The sequence below is a fragment of the Marmota marmota genome, unplaced genomic scaffold, assembly GCF_001458135.2.
Source record: "Marmota marmota marmota unplaced genomic scaffold, marMar, whole genome shotgun sequence".
NCBI classification, from domain to species: Eukaryota; Metazoa; Chordata; class Mammalia; order Rodentia; family Sciuridae; genus Marmota; species Marmota marmota.
The window spans coordinates 2,822,430-2,834,595 of NW_026000119.1; the positions used below are offsets into that span (position 1 = coordinate 2,822,430).

The following is a 12,166-nucleotide window of genomic DNA, read 5'->3' on the forward strand; positions in this document are numbered from 1 at the left end:
AAAAAAAAAAAAAAAAAAAAAGAAAGAAAGAAAGAAAAGTACTACTAGAAGATCATTTATTTTTTTCCTATGATTCATAATTTTTTTCTTAATCAGTAAAGAAGAGATCATTGTATCACCAGTAAAACTGATGGGTCTAAACAGAATGTTCCAAATTTCTTCTAAAAGTTTTATTTCTTCTTTTGTAATTGGGTTCAAGATTTGCTGGTTTTGCTTAGGGTGGGGACACAATGTCTATTGTAGTCATGTTGAAGTTCATCATTATTTGATTATCAGAAGGTAACTCTAAATGTCAAAAACAATTTTTGAAATTGTTATTTTCCTGAGTTGTTGCTTTCTTTTTGTGGCAATATAACTGAAGCAGCTCTCGGTGTTTTTACAGCAGAGGGAATGATTGCCCTTCTCTCTTGGATGATTTAAAGAAAGGACAAAAGAGAAGCTGTGTTTTCTCCCTCTTCTAGGTCATTTGGGCAAATGACAACTCTTCAGATGGTTGGTTAAAGGCTTGGGGGCAGGATGGAGAATGGGTGGGGTGGTATTTCTGATGTCCAGGTGTTCAGTCTTTAGATACCAAAATTGTGGATGTGAGACTTACAGTTCTGTTTTCATACATTTGTATATTCCCCTGGTTGTTTAAAAACACAGATTGAGTATCTACTCTGCTTCGAGCACTACGACATTATGGTAGGAGAAAAAGATGAATGGCCTCATGCTCAGTAAAAACTAGAGACCTGAAACTAGCTGACCTTAAAAGATGACCAGTACCAGACAGACATCTTTAGAGCCCTGGAACGTGTTGAAAACTGTATGGCCAGCTACCCACTCATGCCCCTCCTTGTGTAAATAATTTTAAAGAAGTCCAATAAAATTTAATTCTTTCTCCTAAGGATGATATTTGAGAACAAATAAACTAAACTGTTTCCCTATATTCTATTTGACTTTGCCCCAGCTTTATTGGCACTCTAAGGATGAGCTTAATTTGCTTCCTGGGAAATCCAATCCTAAGGACACCCCTGAGAGCTGGTGACTGCAGTGGCAAAGTGCCGAGGAGACCAGAGGACAAGGCAGGCCTGAGGGCGTAGCCATCATCCTATTAAACTAGTCCTAATGCTGCATGGAAACTCACCTGGGTTTTCCTTCCAGAAGTGAAGAAACAGAGACAAATGTACGTGCACTTAATAGTTGTCCCGTTTAGCCCATGGGCCTTGTTTTGGAAGGACACACCTGGAGGCTTTTAGAAAAAAGAACTATTTCATAATCAAGTATTCATAAGCTGATGCCTTCTTCCTGAATTCAGTTTATCCACATTTAAGAATTTCATAACCACAAGGAAATCACATTTTTATTTAAGTTTTGAGACCCATTTATATTGACTAGAGGAGTCAATGAAACGGTTTTGTTGTCTTCTTATAAAATATTGAATGGGACTTGTTCAAGTTACTCATTACAGGCACTCCTCAAATTCAACATTCTGTAAGTTTTTAACCACTAGTTTTATGTCTAAGGACCAGCATTATCCTAGACCTCTTTCATGCACCCCCTTATAAATTATGGCATTTTGACAGAAACCTTTCACTTTCCCATTACCAAACTAAATTTTAAGTCATTTACCAAAGTTGGCTGCTCACTAAAAAAGTTAAAAACAAAAACACATGGCCCAAATCTCGTTGAGATATTTGTACTAAAGTAGCTATTATTAGTTAAATGGACTGACCAAGTAAACTTCAGCCCACCTGGGACAGACAATGTCAATTCAAATTTGAGTCATAGCAAGATTTAAGGCACAGTGCTACAGTTCATGATTCTTCTGATTCTTTTAGCCAAGATGTTAGATCTGAGACAGTTGAACTACTGATCTTCTGTGAACATGACCCGCTAGCAGGTACATTAAGCATGGCTGGAGCTGAGTTCTCTGCAAATGCAGAAGCTGGGCATTCCCTCTTTGCCTTTTGGGATTTCTCCCTGCTGATCTACTACTGGAGATCAGCAAATAATTGAAATGAGTGAAGAGAGAAATAGAATCTAGAAAGGCAATAAAGAATTGCTTAAGCAAGGAATTTGATTTTAGTTGAGAGCTTTCGGGATATCTGCATGGAAGTTGTGAAGTTGAAACTTTTAAGATACGCCAAAAATTCATTCACTCAACTATCAGTATTTCAGCCTTTGATTCTGCAGAAAGGATTAAGTTGTAGGATTACTGTAGAACCCAAGCAGCCACGGGGGTCCCATGATCCTGCAAGAAGACTTTCAAGTGAGTCATACAGAATATAGTTGGGGTTTATGAGAAAACTGAGAAATTAGGGTAAGGTTCAATAAGGCACCCCACAGACTGCCTCAGGAGAGAAAGGCTTGGCTCTTAGAGTCTGGGGTTTCTAAGGGTTTGGGGTTCCTTTGTTCTTGCCTTAGTTTCACATATCCCCCATTAAGAGGTTTATTATCTTTCATTTAGCCCTCAGCAGATTTCCTTTGTGAGGGTCCTGATGACCTAGACACCAGGGGAGGGTTGTGATGACCCGGTCACAAGAGGTGGGTGTGACATGATCTTTAAACAATCATTTCTTTAAGAGTTTATAATTAACTGCATACAGCTGGGGGAATTTTGGCATACTAGTTCTCAGTTCCAGATGTCCCTCTGTTTTGATAAGATTCCCGCTGTTTCCCTGTCCTGTGACCTTGGACTCTCTTTGATACATGTCTGATGTCCTCCCCCTTCATTGCCTTCCCCACCCACTTGGCTGACTGCTATACAGCAGAGTGATCTATATGAACTCAGATCAGACTCTTGATGTTCTTAGATGCTGCCTTTTCACATCTCCACAAGAGTCATGGTAGGGACATGTCAACTAATTCAATAATGATTCTGAGCTCTAGATATCAAAAGAGAAGTGGTTAACCCCTCCCCACCCTGGATTCAATCTCTGGTTTAAAAAAAAAGATGGAAAGAAAGAAAAAGAAATCTAAACTGGTGAAAATTCTATTCCAGCAGGAATGTCAAAGAATATGCATCCTCTAATCAAGCTAATTTTTGTTTTTACTTATAGTTTTGAAGCATCCCATATCATCAGAGGTAAATACTTGCATGGGATCATTTTGGCTTCTCATAGATCATGAGAAGTATTTAAAATTTATTTTTTCTTTCATTTTTTTTTAAGAGACAAGGTCTCATTGTGTTGCCTGGCCTGGCCCTGAACTCATGGAGTCAAGTGACCCTCTACCTCAGCCTCCCAAGTAGCTGGGACTACAGGAGTGTGCCACAGTGCCTGCTTTAGTGACTGTAAAAATCACTGCTTGGTCTTCAAGGCTTTGTTAGGAAATGTCTGTTCTACTTATTGCAGAGATACACTGTTAAGTACTTTGACCACTCTATGTCATAAATTTCTCCTTTTTGATGAGATATTTCCAAAGGTTTCAATTTTTTTCCTATTTTATAGACATGGCCAATCTTCTAAACCTTTGTGTTCCCTCTTTGCTTTGCCTGATAGGAAGCTGAGAGTCTAATTTGCAACCTGCTTTGGAACCTTAAAGCAATTCATTAAACTTGCTCCAGGCTTTATTCTCCCTGTGCCTGGTTTCTTCATTTATTATTTTGTATTTTATTATATATGTTAGACTATAAACTGCTCAAAACTTAAGAACAAAATGAGGGTATGAATTAGAGTTTTTCAGCTCTACACTATTGGGCCAAACATCTCCTGTTGGGAATTGGAGAAGGCAAGCTGTCCCAGGCAGTATAGGATGCTTAGCAGCATTCCTGGCCTCTGCTCACCAGATGTCAACAGCAGTTCTACCCCATCCCACTACCCCACATTGTGGTAACTAAACCTATCACCAGACATTGCCAAATATTTCCTTGGGAGCAATACCACCTCTGGTTGAAAATCACTCCTGTTTAAAAACTTGTATGAGTGAATAAATAAGCTGGTACTGAGCACTTAATATTTTTTAGGCTATCTACAGGACACTGTCCTTACAAGACATAACAATGACTGAAATCCAGTTATTTGCCCTCTGACAATCCTACAAATGAGTCAAGGAGAAAAGCATCTAAGTGCTTAGAATACATCTATTTAAATTTCATATAGATGTTCTCACAGCTTCCTGTTTTTTTTTTTAATGACCCTGGGAAGAAGGAAGTGAAGATGCTGTCTCCACTGAGAGCTGGCCAAGCATCAGTGCCATAATTAGAGCCCGGTGACTTCCCCTGCAATCTAGTGGATGCTCCACCACGCCTGGAACATTTTCAGCAAGGGAGAGGCAAATCCAGCTTGGAGGATTAGAAAGGGCTTCATGGAGAAGTTAGTTTTTGAGATGAGATGTTAATAGGTAAAGAAGGAGACAGGAGGGCTAGGGCTCAGAAGTGGAGCACCCGCCTCGCATGTGTGAGGCACTGGGTTCGATCCTCAGCACCATATAAAAATGAATAAAGATATTGTGTCCAACTACAATTAAAAAAATAAATAAATAAATAAAAAGAAAAGAAAAGCTCTTTAAAAAAAAAAAAAGAAGGAGGAGACAGGAAGCAGGGACAGACAGCAGTTGCAGCAAAAAGGGAATGCTTTCAGAGTGATGGCCAGATAGTGTAAAGAAGCGGAAATCAAAAGGACTGGGAAAAATAGAGCAAGTCATGTTGTGAGGAGCTTCGGAGGACAGACCTGAAGGGTTTGGGGTGAAAATGCATCTTCCCCCAGGACCATGTATACCTATCTCACAAATTATGGAATAATTTAGATAATAATAAAGGTAGATAAGAAGCTTAATAAGTTAGGTCATGAGAGAGGCGAGCTATGGTGAAATGACCCTGGAGGCTTCAAAGGACCCAGCTTATCATCTGCTCTTTATCTCTTCTCCCACAAACCCAGATTATATGATTTACTGAGCCAAGTTCCTTTTACATTTTTTTAAATTGGCTCTTTTTAAATTATACATGACAGTAGAATCCATTTTGGTATAACTATACAAACATGTAATAGATCTTGTTCTAGTTAGGACCCCATTCTTCCGGAGGTACACAATGGTGGGATTCACTATGGTTCTCCTCTCCCCCTTTTTTGTGGGTTAGCTTCCACATACCAGCAAAACCATTCAACTTTCAGCTTTTGGGGATTGGCTTATTTCACTTAGCATGATAGTCTCCAGATCTATCCATTTACTCAGCCATAAAGAAGAAAGTCATTCTTCTTTATGGCTGAGTAATACTGCACTGTGTATATAATACTCCATCCCTTTTACTTTATTTGTTAATTTTATTTTATTTTTTGATACCAGGGATTGAACTCAGGGGCACTCAACCACTCAACCACTGAGCCACATCCTCAGCCCTATTTTGTATTTTATTTAGAGACAGGGTCTCACTGAGTTGCTTAGCATCTCACTTTTGCTGAGGCTGGCTTTGAACTCGCGATCCTCCTGCTTCAGTCTCCCAACCTTTTACTTTCTTTTTTTTTTTTCTAAAGAGAGAGAGAGAGAGAGAGAGAATTTTTTAATATTTATTATTTTTTTAGTTACCGGCGGACACAACATCTTTGTTTGTATGTGGTGCTGAGGATCGAACCCGGGCCGCACACATGCCAGGCAAGCGCGCTACCGCTTGAGCCACATCCCCAGCCCCAACCTTTTACTTTCTTGATGAAAAAAGAATAATTGAACTTTGCTGATGTCAGAAAAATATCCAGTCTTGTACTCTCAAAAAGACATATTCCTGAGAAGCCTCCTAATTTAAGCATTATCAGACCTGAACACCATTTTTAACATGAAGAAAAATGGTTTGTAGTAGATTTTATTTACAGAAATGTTGAGCTTAAATTAGGAATTGCCATACCTGTCACTATGCATAAGTCTCCCTATAACAGGGAATAATGAATAATGCATTGCTTTGATTAAGATTTCAGAAATGGCGTCATTGGTACTTTAGGCAGAATCCTACTGCTGAACTCTGACGCCCATAGGTTCTGGGGGAGTCAAGGAGAAAACTAGACTCAGATAGGACTCAATCCCAGGATCAAAATCCCAGCTAGTGGTTCCAGCTTCAGAGAAGCTCGAGGAGGGGAGCAATCATTGAAAGAAGCAGAGTCTGATGGGACCTGGGGGAACTTGAGGCTACAGGGGTGCGGGAGCCTGAACCCAAATAGGGCAGGTGACTATTCTCCTTTCTCCATTCCCACTGTACAAAAAGAAGGGGCCCTTTCCTCAGCGATGGCCTAACAGATGACAAAGCACAGGCCCTTCTCCATTGACTTGACTTGAGTTTCTTGTTCTAGAAATTAGATTAAGAGCCCTAATGAGAATAGAATGGGTTAATGTGACTCATGAAATTATCTGGTAGGACACTGAATGCCTGAAAGAGAGGAACAAGAAGGAAAAGAGGAGATGGGAACAGGGGAAATTCAGCGTCTTGAGAAGCCGAAAGTGAAAAGTTATTTGTCTGTTTTCCCTGAACCAATCAGGACAACTCAGACTAGTTAAGAGAAAGAGACTCCAGTTCAAGGACTGGGTAGTTAATAAATACCACATTCACCCCTCACTATCTGTGTGGATTGGTCCCAGGAACTCCATGGATATATATTTTTAAAAAAAATCTGAGGATCCTTATATAAATTGGTATATTATTCACACACACTCTCCTAGATTATTTTATTGTCTAGTACAATGTAAATGCTAGGTACATAGTTGTGTTGTCTAGGAAATTATGTCAAGGAAAAAAGTCTGTACAAGTCCAGTTCAGATGCAGTTTTTTTAACAGAATATTTTTGATCCATACTTGGCTGAATCTTTGGATGCAAATTGAGGATAAAACTCCTTCCAAAAGACAGAGGACTTGGTAGAATGTAAGAGCAGAGACTTTGGCTTTAGCTCACCTGAAATGAATTAATGCTAAACCCAGTGTGGCTGAATCTCACAATCAAAATTTCAAGCAGAAGAAGCCAGAAATAAAAGCATAAACAATCTAAAATTAATCCAGAATTCAATAAACACAAGGTTCAAACAGGCAAACCAGCCTCCTGTGTTAGAAGACAGGGTAGCAGCCACCTTTTGGTGGAGGGTTATGACGATGGCTCTATCAGTGGGGGAAGCTCCTGGAGTGCTAGCCAGGTCCTCGCTCTTGAATCAGGTCATGGTCAAGTCACAAGAAGTGCTCCCTTTGAGAAACTTGGGGCATCATATGATCTCTGTACTTCACTGTTTGTATGTTACACTTCAATTGAAATAGAAAAAAGTGGGCCGGGGCTGCACCTCAGCGGTAGAACACTATTTGCCTGACATGTGAGGCTCTGGGTTCAATCCCAGCAAGGAATGAAGAGAGCAAAAGAAAGAGAAAAAAGAGAAGGAAAGGAAAAGAAAGGAAGGGGAGGGGCTGGGAGAAGAAAGGTACAGAACTGGTCAGGTTAGACTGTGCACACAGGAGCAATAAGCAGAGGGAAGAGAAAAAAGGAAGGGGTGGGGGGGGTGGACTTTGCAGGAACTTATGTACACACGAGAGGAAGTTCAGAACTGAATGTGAACAAATCTATGGGGACACTGGTCTCACATGTGGATCCTAAGTTCCTGGACTTGCATTGTGAACATTTTAGAACTAAGAAGTAATGTGTTCAGTTTCATTCCTCATGGAGACTGCTGGTCAGGCCTACTGGAGTCAGGGTTTATATATCTGGTAGGAAACTGGATTAGAATCTCTCCCAGTTTGAATCCCAGCCCTGCTATTCTGTCACTTTGGACATGTAACTTCTTTTCTGATTCGTTCCCTTTCTTCCAAGGGCTAAAATCCAAGCCTTCTGATACCTAACCCAATGGTCATCTGTCCCCCACCACTTGGCCTTGTTCTGGGCACTGGGTTTCCAGGCAATTCTCCATTTGATTAAATCAAGCCTACACCCTGCTATTTAGCAACATTTAGTTTAACAGAGGCACGGTGGCATCAGGTCACTGAGAAAACATTATGCTTAATAGATATAGTTCATTGACATAGTCTTATCACATTAATTCAATAACCCAGTGAGACATGGTGTATTAGCCTTATTTTAAAGTGTCAAAACTGAGGCTCAGAGAAGTCAGTTTACTTGTCCAAGAAAACACAGAATGTAAAAGTAGATTTGAAGCCAGGTTCATTTGTCTCCACTGTTTCTAACCATGATCTCATCCTTGGCTAGTCAAAAGGTGGACAGGGATCAGCATCATAGATGCTGATAATTGGAAGGCAAAACCCAGGTCCCAGTATGGATCTACTAAGCTGGAACCTACATTTTAAAAGGATATGTAGATGAGTCCTGTGCTTGTTATAATTTAAGAACCACTGATCTAATCAGAGAAATGAAAAGTTGTGAGGCAAAAAAAAAAAAAAAGACCACTGATCTATATAATTGTTTAGTGTAAATCTATATGTAGAAGTGTGAAAATCTATAAACAAACACACGTATATATCCACATACACATATACCCCAGTGTTTTCAAAATATACTTCTAAACATTTTATTTGAAGTAAGGGAATTTAGGGATTTAAATGTAGGTAAGCCAGGCCTGGTGGTGCATACCTGTAATCCAAAAGAGTCAGGAGGCTGAGACAGAAGAATCTCAAGTTCAAGGCCAGCCACAGCAACTTAGTGAGGACTTAAGCAGTTTATTGAAATCCTGTCTCAAAATAAAAAATAAAAAGGGCTGGGGATGTGGCTCAGTAAAGCACCCCTGGATTCAATCCCAGTTTAAAAAAAAAAAAAAGTAGATGATTTGAATCCCTGTGTTAGATTAGGAATTGAGTTAATTGAATTAGCAGATAAATAATATATGCTACGATAGATGTAATTTTCATACATAGCAGTTGCAGTCACTGACCAGGCCCTTTTTTCCCACTGTGCAGTAAACCATCCACTGAAATGAATTTTCCAAATAGAAGGTGTTTATACAGGAGGTGGACAAACATGAGGGACAAGAGACCCAAGTCTCAAATCTGCCTCCAGGAGGTTAGGGCTTAGGGGTATTTGTGGAGTAGAGAAACAGGATGGTCTGAGGCATGGGGAAAGGTGAATGAAAGGTAAGGAAAGTGAAGTGTTCAGTGGTCCTTACGTGCATAGTCAAACTTCATGGCTCTTCACAGGACACATGTTCAGAAAATGGCAGCCTTAGAGGGATCTGAAGGTGAAGTTTCTGGCCGTCTGATATCAAAAATCACCCACTGGACAGCTACACAAGCCCAAGTGAAGGATTAGTGGTTTCAAACAGTGTGGGATGATGAATGTGGCCTCTAAATTCTTGAAAAATGACATAGGCAGCTGATACCATCATGACCCATATCAGCAGCGTTATCTATTGCAAAGCCAATAGATAGTCTGCTTAGATATGTGGCTTCTAAAATTGCTGAAGTGAAGCTAGTGAGTTTATTCAGGTTTTCTCTCCGTTTCATTAAGCATATGCCCATTCCAGGATTTATATCTGAACTTTATATTTATATCTCAAAACTTACTTAGTGGTATTTTTTTATCTACATCAAACATAGTAAATTTTATCTTTATTCCAAACTATTCAACACAACAAACATGCATCCAGTGCTGGGCAAAGTTATAAAGCACTGGAAGAATTCATGAGATACAGTCTAGGCCCTGGAAGAGCGTTTACTTTGGGGGTCTCTTAAACTTTAGTGTAGTTTTCCATTTTGATAGATTCACTAAACTGAGTTTGATTGGGTATACTGATCTATTTACTTTTTCTTCAAAGCATTGTTTTTCATTTAAAAAGTAATTTTCTGTAAAGAATATCTACTGACTGGTGTAGTTTTCTATCGTCAAAGATACACACACACACACACACACATTTAAATGGCGGCAGCAGCAGTGGTTCTATGTATATTTTGATGCATATATATGTGTATATATACACACATACATATATATGCATTTATGTATGTGTGTATATGTGTATATTGATTTTACCATTATATTTTTAAAAGGTAATGACCTCAGTGCATCTTTAAGCCCAGAGATATATACATAACATTCAGATTTGGACCACCTGCTACCTATGCAATTTATTCTTATTTAGTCAATAGATTGAGATCACATACTATGTCAACTTTCATCAAATGGAAGTAGTATTTTGTCTACTCTTGTGAAGGATTCTAAGCAGTAGGAATGCTCTGGAATCAATTAGCAACGTCTGCTGTGGATGTGAACAGAGACATTGAGATATGCCTGTTTACTTCAACTCACCTTTAATTCCTAAAAGCTCACATTTTTACTGTTCTTCATTCCACATATTCTTTGCCCTAGGCATTTCCTCAAACTATTTACACTGTCTGGAAGGTTCTATTTTTCTATGTTCTGGAGAAGAATCTCATGTCCTCCAATCAGCCTTCCACAATTTCTCTAAAATCTAGTGATAATTTTATCTCTACTAGCTTTAAAATAAACAAATAAACAAACCAACAAAACCCCAAACTTGTACCCAGATCATGTGTTTGGACTTCTTCAGCTCAGGGTCCTGAGTCCAATGTTTATCTTATGTACTTCCAAGGGACCAACAAGATTGTGGACAAGTTTATTTTGATTAAAATTAAATATCACCAGTTCTTCAAGCAATGCCCGGCCTTCCAGGACAGTGAAAGTGTCTTTGTGGTTTTAGAGGTTTTGTTTCACCACAGATTTCCACCTAATGAGTTCTCTTCTTAATTACTTTCTCCTCTTTATTCAAATTTTTCTTCAACTCCCTCTGGCTTAGAAACTATGTATAATCTCAAAATGAAGCCAAGCTACTGGATAAAAAAAATTCTGAGTGAATTACACTTTTCTTTTCCTGTCTCTAAAGGAAAAACATCCCTATGAAAATACAGAATGAACAATTTGTCAACAACCTATAAGCTAGACAAAGGGGACAGAAAAGGACCAGAAAGTAATGATGCACTAAACAACCCATAAATTACTATGTAACTTTCCAGTTTCCAATAAGTTTTCTGACATGTAGCAAGACAAAATCAAGACCTCGATGGAAAGAGAACACTAACCTTCCTCATAAAGCTAGAGGCTAACATTTGATTAGACCCTGACCCTCAGCCCAATCACCCAGTTGATCACTGATCACCTGCCTGACAGAGACATTGATGTTAAGCTAAAACCTACATACTAGAGCAGACCCCTTAATGGGGAAACACGATCTTCCTCAATATTTCCCAATGCTAGGGGAAGTCCAGCCCCTTTGGATCATACATATTCTACCTAATTATGTAACCTAATAAAAACCCAACCTTAAGCCCTGGGAGGGAGTTTGACCCTTGAGATTGCCCTGCTCTGAGTGTGTTCTTTTACCTTTTGCTTTCTAATAAAGCTTTCTCTCTCATTGGTAAACCCTGACTCACCTTTAAATTCTTTTCTGCTCAGAGTTAAGAACCTGGGAAGTCCAAGTTGAGGTCTCCTCCAGATCCCCTCCACCCTCTAATGGTGACAATATTAGACAACATTGCTATGGTGGAGCCCTGCGCCACGCCCCTTTTGCAAACATCACACTACTGCCACGTAAGCACTTGAGGTGCCATTAAACATACCTGTTCCTCAGTCCATTGTCAGGCCTGTTGAATGCAAATTCTGGGGATATAACTTCTTTTTCTTTTTTGTAGTACTGGGAATTAAACCCAAGGGTGCTCTACCAATGAGCTACACTCCCAGCCCTTTTTATTTATTTATTTTTTTTTAATTTTGAGACACAGTCTTGCTAAATTGCCCAACTTGGCCTTGGATTTGCAAGCCTCCTGCCTCAGCCTCTGGAATAGCCAGGATTACAGGTGTGTGCCACTGTGCCTGGCTGGATGTGACATTTTTAAAACAAGTCCTTTAGGTGATTCCTACTATGCTAAAGTTTGAAAAGAAAAAAGGAAATTTGCATATTATAAGCAAGCTTCCTACTGCAATTTAAATAGGTTGCAATTTAAACAGTTAGCAATAAAATAGTGGTTCTCTGAGACAAAGGCTCTATAGACAGAAAGCAGTATATAGAATATTTTAATAAATAAGACTCCATTGTAATAGAACAACAGAACACTCTTACGATACAAAAACTAAAAAATATAACCCAACCCCATTACAAATTTAAATTTGCCTGCTAGGTAATGCTCTCTATTCTTATGATTTTAACTACAGCTTCTCCACTGATTTATTCTTTCTAAGAGGCCATGGTCAACCCAGGCATTGTG

General features: G+C 39.2%; 1 long non-coding RNA gene across 2 annotated transcripts in view; it reads right to left on the bottom strand.

Annotated features, from left to right (window-relative positions):
• Window positions 1-11,423, bottom strand: part of LOC125611063 — a 29,143-nt gene extending 17,720 nt beyond the window's left edge. For both annotated transcript variants that reach the window (XR_007341171.1, XR_007341170.1), the window contains exons 1-2: window positions 11,336-11,423; window positions 1,127-1,231 (exon numbers count right to left, since the gene is read on the bottom strand). This is a non-coding gene — a long non-coding RNA (uncharacterized LOC125611063). The remainder of the gene's footprint in view (window positions 1-1,126; window positions 1,232-11,335) is intronic.
• Between the last annotated feature and the right edge of the window lie 743 nt (window positions 11,424-12,166).